Raw genomic sequence first — 11,729 nt, 5'->3', positions numbered from 1 at the left:
GTCATATTCAGGGAAGCTGAATGAAGGAGTCAGAAAGGCAGAACGTTTTAAATGAGAAAAACACAATACCAGTGTGTCTTTAAGGTGTCAACGAACCTAAGAATTGTGTCACCCTCATGAGACTCAAGAAACAGAGAGACTGCCTTGGGAGGATGTGGTAGGAAATCATTTTCATTTTCACTGTGTGCAGAGGAGTTAGTGAGGAAGGGAGTTGATAGAAACAACATGAGAGGAAAAACAGAAAAAACTTCCATGAAGCCAAAAACCAGTTGCAAAGATTATAATGGGAATGGAAATTAGATATAATCCTGAGGCTAAGTAAAGCCCCCAATAATTTTATACTGAAAATGAGGACATTCTGCATTTTAAAACTGCAATCCTCCTCAAAGTCATCTTTGATGATTCTAGGTGAGGACAACTTGATCCCACTGGAGGTAGTGATATGCACATCAGAAGACTCTGGAGACATTTCTTTCCCTTTTTACTGGTCCTATATGCCACACAAGAGTAATGATCAGAGAGTGAGTCATGTTCTGAGGAAGGAAGGGGTTCATCAAGAGGTACAGAGGAAAAGAGAGAATGAACACAATGTGCATTGCCATTCTGTGCCTAAGTTTAGGACAGCGGGTCGCTTGCAATTTCTGGAACAGTTGTGAATATTTTCTACAAACTGGAAGCTCCCTATGAAGAGTGCAGTGTATCCTCAGAACACAAGACCCAGTACCAATAACATCAGCCCTTTTTCCAGAATGGGTTCAGGGGTCAGAAGGATGGGCCTAATGCTTCCCCGGACACTGTCTATGAGTGCAGGAGCAACCTTCTCCAGAGCCCAGAACCTACTTCCTCCTGCACTGGCTGGAGTATATGAAGCCACTGTGAATATTAGAAGGATAGCTTCATGGGCTACAGTACACACAGTTAAGGCCCATGCTGGCCTTTACGATCTGGTATGAGTTCTTTATTTAATTTTAATTAGTGGGAAAATATGCACCAAGGCTTGACTCTGAGAATTTCTTTCCCCACTAAGCAAAACAACTGATTGACAAAATCCTAGACAAATGGGGAAGACACCCTGTCTCCTGCTGGGCAGACAAAACATTTTGTGGAATTCAAATGTAAGAGTGAAACAAGCATCCAGAAAACACTTGTCCAGCCTGTGGCTGTGGGATGAAAAAGGAAAGAAACCGATGTGCATAAGGAAAGGGATGCAGGACCAGGATAAGCAGGATTTAGGGAATGTATCAGAGGTTGCTGAACTCTGGGTGTCTCTTAATCAAGACATACTAGGACTTTGACTCTACCTGCACTAGAAGTGGATGATCTTCTGTGCATCTCTCCCATTACTGCACACCCGTACCTTCCCCTGCACAGACAAGGTCCTCTCCATATAGTGCTAGGCCAAGGCTCCAGCATCATTAAACGGTGGCTATTCAAGGCCAGCAACAGTCTGGGTCTGCCGTCATGAACATGATGCCCACAGCACCTGTAGACTTGAACCTAGAGAGCAGTGGAACTACCTCAGCAAACCACCCATGAGGCTTCCATTGCTTTCAATTAGACATTGGCTCAGGATGCATCTAGGAAGACATTTATGTAGCCAGATCTTTCCCAGCCCTGTCTCTGTTAGTGTCTCCAAGGACATATACTGCCCAACAAGCCAGATAAAGAGACTATTGCCCAATTTGCAGCACTGTTGACAGAATGTTCTATAGTAACACAAGACCTCAGGAGTGATCGGCTTGACCTTGAGTCTGCTTGGTTATGAGATCATAAATGCACAGCATTTAAGATGTGTATATTAAAAAGACATCCTCCTGGGCTCACCACACAAATCTGCTTGATGCTCAACAGGGAATGCCCTCAGAGACAGAAGAGAACTTGTTCCTACTCAACATGTCAAAAGTCACACTTATACTTGGCAAGGAATCTGAGTTTGATGATTGGCCAGGTACAAAATCAGCCTTCAGTTCACTGTGCAAGTGTTAGAGTGTGCCGACTTCTCCATAGCCTCCACAGCATTAAGCACTATATATCTGGGAAGGAAAACATTCTCGTCATTAAGGGCAGTTGAAAAGTGTGAGGCAGGCAATTCTGCCCTGGTCACTGGTAAAAAGGCTAAAAAGAACAGGGCAAGGATCAAAGGTGAGTGGAGCAGACAAAGAAGGACCAATGAATGCCTTCATGCCCCTTACTGTCTTGTGTGGGAGAATTAAGAGAGACACTGAGCCTGGCCCTGGCCACTGTCTTCCCACTTGGGGAAGGTAGTCTACAGGATTCATCAACATCACAGAAAGGAATTTCAGGACCTGACAAAGGATGCACAAGAAGAGACTTATTCAGGAAAGCAAGCAATAGAGCAGGATATGCACTCAAAGGGAGAGGGACTGCAGAACTCTAGAGGAAAATATGCTTAAAACTCTAGAGGAAAAGGGCTCAGGAGACCTTTAAAGGACACTTTGTAAAGGGTGGACATGAGCGGAGGTGGGGTGGTGTCAGCATAATCTTGATTCTTTTGATGACCGCTGAGCATGTGTGGGTCCCAAGAGTCTGGTTCTTTCAGAATCTTTGGATTGACACCATGCAATTCGTAGTGCTTAGACTTTCCCCATTGCTCTCTCTAGGCTTTTTTATATTAGTCTAAAAATTCATTCTGTCAGCTAACAAGGTACATAGGCACAAATGAACTGGACTTCAATACCCTTAAGTTTTATTGAGTTTTAAGAAGGTGGTCCTGGGAGGAGAAACAGGCCTGGGGTGGGGGTGGGGTAAAGGTGAGTGTTTTCATGGAGATCTTAGATGGATAGTGATGGTCCTTCTTTCCTTCCCTGTCTGTTTCTCTTCTACCTATCCTATGACTTCTACGCCACCTTATTTCTTCCTGCCCTGATTTTGACCTCTTATTCTCAAGGGTTCATGAAGGTTGAAGGTCTGTCTTCCTGAAAGCGGACATGCCATTAGCCCTGCCTAGTCAGAGATGGAAAGTCTCACCCTGCCTAAACTGAAGGAGACATAGGAAGGTTGAACTCCATTCTTGAGATGGGTCACATTCCTAGCATTACCATCAATCATCTTAAGCAGGAATATTTGTAAGCTGAATGATACAAAACCTATCTGAATGAAGAAGGCATCTAGTGATTACTCTCGATATATGCTTTTCTCTATGGTAGCTCCAAGGAATAAGGAAGCCAAAAAGGTGAGGAGATTTAGGATTACTAAGCAGATTCACAGATCAAGGACTGATTTTTAATAAAGTAACCCCGATAGCCAAAGAAAAAGTCCCACCACAGCAAAAAAGGAACAAGATTTCTGGTACATAATACATAAGGAAATTTAACTTAAACAAAATCTTTCTTTCTTTTGAATAGGGCCCATAGAGACATGAATATTGATTGTGGCTTCATCAAGGTTCTGATCTCATTAAGTCTTAAAGAGGAATAGATTTAAATCTAGACACATGGATCCAAACAGTATATCCCTGGAATTTAACTGTGAGTACACTTAAAAAAATCTTGATAAAGATCTTCCCACTTTGGAAGGAACTAATGTGAGGGAAAATCCTTTCCATAATTTTCAGTAAGATATAAACTCCAGGGATTCCACCTCTTGGGTCCCCTTCTTCCTCCGGGAGAAGTCTTTTCTGCTGTCCTTTAATAAACTTCTAATTTCTACTCTGACCTTGCCTCGGCGTGCTTCTTTGGTGTTATTCTTCAACATTGGGGAAGCAAGAACTCGTCACCGGTCAACAGCGGTAACATATTGGAGGTCCCATACCGAGATTCTACACCGAGGTAAGTGCACACACCCCATGTCTGTTTGAGGTGCATCTTTCTCTCTCTTTCTTTCTGGAGGGTAAGGTGGGCACCCGACGGCTACTTAAACGCAATTAGTGCAGCCGCCACTCTTCAAGACTCGGGTGAGAGGTTTCCCGGCCTAGGCAGCTCTCAATCACCTGTTCAATACAGAGCAGGCATGTTGGGTTCTGCCAAAGCCGCTTCCAACTTTTCTGTCTGGGCCCGGAGAGCAGTTGGCGTGAGTACACAGTGTCCCGAATCCCGATCTGCCTCGGATGCGTGGAGGTGGAGGAAGGAGTTTGGAACAACTGCGGAATTCCGGTCTGGGCTACACTCAGACGATTCCTAAGGTTCCTTTCTCTTGAGCCCCCTCCCGACAGCCCTCAGGGGTATCTAGGGTGATCGGTAGATGAATGGCACTGAGGAAAAGCCCCAATCACATTTGCCTCCGTATGGGCTATGCACCACTCCCAACCCCGCATCCATTCCCTCCTGGATGCTCCCCTTCCTTCGCAGGTCAGAAATGTTAGCAATTCAGGTTGTAGGACTGAGAAAGGCATGAGATAATTAGTAAAATCTGCCCAGGTTCCCTAAGATGCATAGGTACCCTTGATTTTACACCTATAGTTGCCCCTATGTGAGAACATCTGGTCCACTCATGGGGAAATCTATGGTGCCACTGATGTAGAAGTCATAATTAAATGAGAGTTAAAAACCTGGAGAGATTTTTCTCTTATCTGGTCTGTCTGTTTTGATTTTTTTATTGTAACATCTGGTATCTAAATGAGTTTGAAGCATTGCATAATCTTGCAGTTGAAAGTTGGGGTTAGGTAATTGTTTAGTTTGTGATTTCAGATAATTCATGCCGGAGAACTTAAATACTTAGGATAGAAAATTAAAAGAACTCTACTTCCCAGTTGGCAAGTAACACCCAATCATTTAGTTTTATTTTTTTCATCAATTTTTGAACTGGGTAGCCTGAAAAGAAAACGTTGGTCTGGCTTATTGAAATGACATTAAATAGCAACAGTCTTAAAAATTTTTAAAGCTTAATTTTGGATATACATGGTACTTATGGTTAAAATGCCTTAGGCATGAGGTTTCTGCTCAGAATTCCAGTTTTCCCAGTTCCTTCCAGACCTCAGCCAGGACTTAAGTTGATATGCAAATAGAAGAAGCTTGGAGCACTCAGTAGGAGACAGATCTGAGGCCCAAGAAAAAAAAAAGAGTAAAAGTGTCTTTTTATGGGCACTCAAACTAGATTAAACCAAAGAGTAAGTGGTATGGCATTTACTAATTACTGGCCGGTCAATTTTTTCTAGGACATTTTTTTCTTAGATTTTGTATTTTTTTTTTTTTTTGAGCTCATGATTTTGATCCTACAGACAAGTTAGTGTTTTTCTGATAAGTTCTATTTTTGATCAACTGGAGTTTTTTTTTTTAAACATTGCAATGACATTTCACCTGAGAAAGCTACAAAGCCTTTACTATTGTGTTGTGTTACACTTGTGTTACGTGTTGTATGTCTGTATGTCTGTATGTGTGTATGTCCATATATCATGCAGTGATATGACAATTGACAGATGAGGAGTGCTCATAAAAAATTCAAAAATGGATCCAAATATCTTTTGATTCACGTGATTTAAATGGTTCAATTTAAATTGGGTAAACAGATGAAAGTAAAGATGTCTTTAAAATTAAGCTTATAAGTTTTTCTAGATGTTCAAAAAGGCCCTAATAAAATGTTAAATCTGCTTAAATTAAAAAATTTACAAGTATTGTTTCAAAATGTGAACAGAAGGAGGTTAACAGATAAAAGAGAGAAACTAGAAGGTTCTAGATATGGATTTAATAGAGGGAAAATGTGTTTCTGGATAAGAGTCTATATGATTAAGAGGGTTTAAGTAAATGATATAAAAAAGGTCTGTGTAAGTTGCTTATAAGTGTAAGTTTTTGAGCAAGTAATCTTAAAGAAATTAAACAGCTGGTCAAACAAGTGCTGTTGTTTTAGAGAATTGTGCTATGTTATTTCTTTAAAAGCTAAACTTGGTTAATATAAAAACATCAATGTAATTGTGGTGTTAATGTGTCCATATCTTCCAGGTATACAAGTCTGTAAGGTAGAAGCTTTAGAAAGAGCATTATATCAAGCTGGTGTTCTGAAATTGTATGGTAATTTTAGATTTAAAAAGAAAAACATGTTGATTTATTTATATCATTTGTGTTCTATACCTGGACTTGTTATCCATAAGATATGTAAAGTTCTATGTTACTTTTTACACTGAGATACAATTTAAATGTATTTTTAAGTTAGTGAGAGCCTAATCTGTGTAAAGATTTTATTGCAAAACACAAAAGCACTTTGCTACTTTTCTACAAAAGGTTAAAAGCTTTCATCTTTTCTTTAATTCATGTTTTAGGTGTGATATTATATTGTGTTAGCTAATATTCATGTGAACGAGCAACAGTTTATGTAGGCTTTGTAAAATGATGTTTAAAAAGCAAAGAAGATCAGTTTCAGAACTACAGTACTTAAGATTTATGAAGAGCCCTGCCTTACTTGAGATAAGGCTCTGTCCCATCTCACTACATGTGAAAGTGACTATGGAAGAAGTAGGCCAGATTTCAGTACATTTAAAGTTGTGTCCAAAAGTTGGTTTTTGTCACAATTACCAGGATCTCAAACAGGGAATTATGATGTTTAACCCTGCCAGAATTCAAGGTAGCTATTATATAAGCTAAATATGTTTTTACCCTAGTTAGTTTTGTTTTGTAGTTTGCTTATAGATGGTTTAAGGATTGCCTGTTAATGTTTTAAAGAGGTACTGCTTTAAGAACACAACCTGTGTCAACATAAGATAAGGAGTTATCACCTACAGGATAGAGAGATAGACATTAAAGCCCAGTGCTCTTAATATAAGGCTGTTAACTTATTTGCTGGATGTTTAAGATTAAGTTTTAAAATTAAAAATTTGGCTCTTGCCCTCTGAGTCAGTCTGAATCAGGGAATAGGGGACTTCTCCAAAGGGCTCTGCAACTCTAGGCCTCATAACCTCCTGAGCAGAGAGATTAATGAGACCAGTGGAGGACAGAAAGCCAATCAGTGCATTTGCTGTGAAGAGGAGGGTCATCAGAAAAGGGAGACATCCCTGATGCTTCCAAGGGAAGCCACATGGTCAAGCAAGGCCTGGACCCATCCTAGCGCAAATGGTACTAGCGTAACTGAGAAGCTGCTGTGAAGTTCCCCGAGGACTCCCAGGGAAGCTCAGCTGACTGTTAACAATAGATAAAAACAAAAGTCAGTTTGACTTGCTTCATCTTAAACACTTAGCAAAGACAGTCAAAGCCAAAGCACAGCTGTTCCTGGACATTTTAAATAATAATAATTGTTAAATGTAACTTCCAAAAATAAGTAAACTGGAGGCTACAAAAGAGATTCTCAGACAGGAATGCCTGATAACTATCAAAAGGAACTGCCAGAGTAGTTTTTAGTTTAAGGCCTTTATTTCTAACCTACACAGGTAGGCTTAGTGTTTGCTAGTATGGTTATCCAGCCCTAAGTAACAGAATTAAAGATTTCTCTATTAGACACAGAGGTCATACTAGTAAAAGGATTTTGCAAGATCAGATGACATTAAATTATTAAACTATATCTTAAGGGAAAGAATATCTGTAACCCTAAAAGTTAAATGTTGTGTTTACACCCCTGACATTTCTGGCAATGTGACAAATATCCTTAAAGATTTACATGCTCAGATAGAAGCCATGTCCTCAGCAACTTTGTCATGGAAACAATATCTTAGCTCCTGGTTCTTGGTACTTCCTGGTGGAAAACATTGTTAATCTTTGTCTTTGCCATCATACTCATTGGCATATTCCTGTGCTATGGCATTTATTGCTGCATCAATATGGTTCTGCTGGGAGCCATTAGCCAAGTAGGTATGACAATTTCCTTGCCAGCATACCCCATGTTGCTGACATGTTGCAGTGACATTGAATGTAGGTGACCTTGCTCAAGGACCAAGGCAGATTAGGGTGTTCCCGGTTTTAAGATAATCGTGTTTAGGGCGTTCCCAGTTTAGGTTCCAGGTTTAAGGCTTAAGATTATTCCTGCTGGGAATAGGGCGTATCCTGCTGCCTGAGTTCCCCTTGAGTTCTCATGGGATTTAGACAGTATATTTTGGAGATAGAAGCCCAGTGGACGAGGATTTGGGAAGAGAACGTGGATTTCCCCAGAACGTGTTTGTAGACGGCTGGTGTGAGTTCGAGAATAAAGAGTTGCTGTTTGAATCTACAAGCTGTGTGGTGGCTTGTGATTGTGTGCCCAGCCACACTGCGGCATTTGTGCCCAGCCAGACTGCGGCATGGTTCCAGTACTAATGAATTCTTGTTTCTCTTATAGACCATCCATCACTCAAATGGCCCTCCAGACTATTACTTCTCAATCAGACTTCTATCATGGACCACTCGATAGACCCGATTTTTAAATGGGGACTCCAAACTGCTTGCCCCACATCTTCCCTTTTCAGCCTGAAGAAGCCAGAAAGATCTTCTTCGCCCCCCTTCCTTATAGCAGTAAGGAGTTCCCAACTTAGAGGGGGGAATGAAGCCAGATTTAAAGTTAGATAGTCAGTGTAGTTAGGTAAATCGGGTCTAATATCGAGTGAAATCTGAAATGGAGACCATGCAGAGAATGACTCAGGGAAAACACAGGACAACTCATGGAATGTTAATGAAGTCCCAAAAGGCCCTAGGCCAAAGTCCACCTCAAAGAAATGTTAATGAACAGCCCCCAGCAAAAAGGTGCCTGACTCAGAAGTCCTTCCCGACCAGATTACTTCTTTGGCCCACCTATGTCCCAACCCTCGGTCCTTCCCACCTACATTCCATCACTGAAAGAACTATAAAAAGGGGAGACAACATCCCTTCCACGGATTCCACCTCTTGGGTCCCCTTCTTCCTCCGGGAGAAGTCTTTTCTGCTGTCCTTTAATAAACTTCTAATTTCTACTCTGAAAAAAAAAAAAAAAGATATAAACTCCAAGTTGAAATGTTGGTGTCTGAGGTGAGTTTTCAAGAGCCAGAGGACCTTGTTAGTATATTAATCCTTTATGCTGAGGAGTCCCATCAACTCTGGTTACTAGACAAGTTTGATTGGAAAGAGGTCCAGGAGTTTCAATCAATGGAGAAAATCAAACCCCCATGTCCAAAGGGCAATTAACATTACTTGCCACATCAAATATAGCAAAATTACCCAACGCTCTTCTGAAATGATTCCAGTTGATTGAAGAGAACTCTAGAAAGCTCAGGTATCCTCAGTCTTTCAGGGCAGATCAACTATCTTATCTCTTATGATTTCCCTCTTTGCAGAAGGGGCATAACTCAGGTGTGGGTGGACTCTGGGGCAGTCCTTGCTCCAGGGTCCAGGATCACTGCAATGGTAGCAGCCTCTGGGATTAGAGTTATTTTTCCCCTATTTTATATAGCGCCTTGGGGCACCTTTGAGGACAGGGGGTTTTGCCTAAGGTAAGGTGAGCAGTTAGGCCTGTTCTGAAGCCTGGATTCATCTCTTTGGAGCCTTCTTATTTTCCACTCTCTAACTTATATTGGAGCCAAGCTGTGTTACAGAAAAAAAGATCAGTTTCTTTTTCCTCTAGTGCTCTGCCTTCAAATAATTTCAGTTATTTAATATGTACCTGAGGTTAGTTCTCAGAGAAAGACACTGAATTACCCATAATCTTGTAAGCACATGTTCAAAGCTTTCCTTATATCTTTCTGGGAAAAAAAATCTAAAGAAAAACAGGACACTTTTTAAAGTTCCTTCTGTATAATTCATGAGTTTCTAAACTGGGATGAGACATTGCTCTATCACCAACTGCCACATCAGGAATCTTATTTTGTAAGTTTTCCATGAGACTCATACATTCCCATAGTGAACCTGGATGAGCAGCACTGGCCTATCTCACTTTACTGTCTACCTTTGGGTTTGGGGTCCTTGCAACTGGGGAAGCAGCCTTGATTGGAAATAAATAGGCTAGATCATTCCTTCTGTTAATTACCAGTGACTTGAGCATCTTTGCCTTTAATACACAGACATACTTCTTACTTCTCAGCCTCTGGACCATTTCCCACCAACCCCTGCATTTTTCATTAAAAAAAAAAAAAACAACAAAAATTTCAAGAATGCAAGCCCACTCACATCTTTTCATTTCATGGCCAAAATGTAGAAAAAGACATACATATAAGTTATATGTTTAACCTTTTATGAAAAGAATATCTCTGGGACAAACTAGATGTGCTTGACAGATTATGGGCTTTCTACAACCCCAGCCTTTTTTATGTATTATTTTGAGGCAGGGTCTCACTCAATTGCTTAGGGCCTGACTGAATTCCCAAGGCTGGCTTTGAATTTGTGGTCCTTCTGTCTCAGCCTCCCAAGCCACTGGGATTACAGGTGTGAGCCATCACTTTTTGGTAGTATTTTTTCAGCAGATGTTCCAGAAAACCAAGAGGTGAGTAGGTCTGTTAGATTAGAATCCAGTTGACACAGCAAAAATTTAAGATTCTGGCAGAGTCTTCTGTGATAATTATCAGTCACTCATGCATAAGAACTTTCTTTACAACTTCCTGGTTTTACTTAGTTCTTTGAAGGGCTAACACAAGTGACTTCACCTTCATTCAGATGACTCTCTCTCTCTCTCTCTTTTAATCAAATGCTGCCTTGTCTTTGTGACAGTTTTCCTGAAGACAATTGCTGATCACTGATCCTGTTTGATTGTCCCTCATTGCTAGGATGCATCTGTCTGTCCCACATTGGAGGGATAGTGATTACTGAATGGGATTCAGTGTCAAAGTCTCTTTTGACATATTTGGGCAACAAGGAGGATTAGAAGGAGTGGTTTTTAGGCCAAGCTTACCTGAGTCCACTGTTAGGTTTTTTAAAATCTTGTATGTTCTGTAGGGAATGGCCTACATCTCAAAACATCAGTCCAGATCCTTATGAGGTGTGGCACTTCTGCAGAATTCCGAAAGGATACATTAACAAAGCTTTAAAAGGAAAATACTTTTAATAAAAACAAAAGCAATCTAAACACTGTTGCTGACACAGATATTCTTAAATAAAGTTTGTTTGTAAACTGAAAAAAAAGGAAAATACCAAACAAAACCAAGAAGACAAAATGAATTTAGTTTGTATAGCACTTTTAAATATTGGAACAATTTTTCAAGCATACAAAATTTTAATAAGAAAATCAAAGGATAACCAGTTTGTAAAAAAAAAGTTTGGTTTTATTAGAAATATGTATATATGAGTACTTGTTGGAGTCTGTCCTAGGACTCTGGTTGTAAATGCTTCAGAGAGAATCAGACCTGTGGGCCACAAATGACTTAAAACAGCTGAGGTTAGGATTTTGATGAGAATTTGGAAACTAATGTGACAATTTAGCTACATTCATAGTACATTAAATTTTAAGATAGTACTTATGACTAACAGTATTATGGCAGGACCACGAGATTTCCAAGTTTTAGAATGTCTTTAGAACATTTTTATCAATGCCATATATCCCATATCATGATAAAATTATAGTTGCTCATTTAATTAGACTTAACTAGAGATATAAAGTGATCATGTGATGGATTTTAAAACATATATTTAATGAACCTTGAATGTAACATTTAGTTTTCCTAGGAAATCAAAACCTAACAAATAACAGTGGCAAAATCCAAAAAATTATGTTAATGAAAATGGAAAACCTTTGCTTCCTAGACAAGTTTTTGTAAACATTCCCAGGGATAAATTAATCTCTTAGGTAAACCATGCTTCTCTAAACATAGAGAACTAGCTTGTGGCCTGATATTAGTGCATTTGGTTTTGAACTCAGAAGAACCCTTTAAATAGCTCTTTTAAAAATTATACCCAACTTAATTACACATACATTTT

General features: G+C 39.9%; 1 long non-coding RNA gene across 1 annotated transcript; it reads left to right on the top strand.

The window, feature by feature from the left end:
• The first annotated feature begins 3,086 nt into the window (after nucleotides 1-3,086).
• On the top strand, nucleotides 3,087-9,845 carry LOC131424680 (uncharacterized). Its single transcript, XR_009228078.1, has 2 exons — nucleotides 3,087-3,488; nucleotides 8,194-9,845. It is a non-coding gene; the product is annotated as an uncharacterized LOC131424680 (long non-coding RNA).
• The last annotated feature ends 1,884 nt before the right edge of the window (nucleotides 9,846-11,729 follow it).

The sequence above is a fragment of the Marmota monax genome, unplaced genomic scaffold (assembly GCF_021218885.2).
Source record: "Marmota monax isolate L192 unplaced genomic scaffold, Marmota_monax_Labrador192_F-V1.1 WCK01_AAM20220418_F8-fsc00087, whole genome shotgun sequence".
In the NCBI taxonomy this organism is placed as follows: domain Eukaryota; kingdom Metazoa; phylum Chordata; class Mammalia; order Rodentia; family Sciuridae; genus Marmota; species Marmota monax.
Note: the sequence above shows the minus strand (reverse complement) of the source record. Positions and strands in the feature narration are given on the sequence as shown.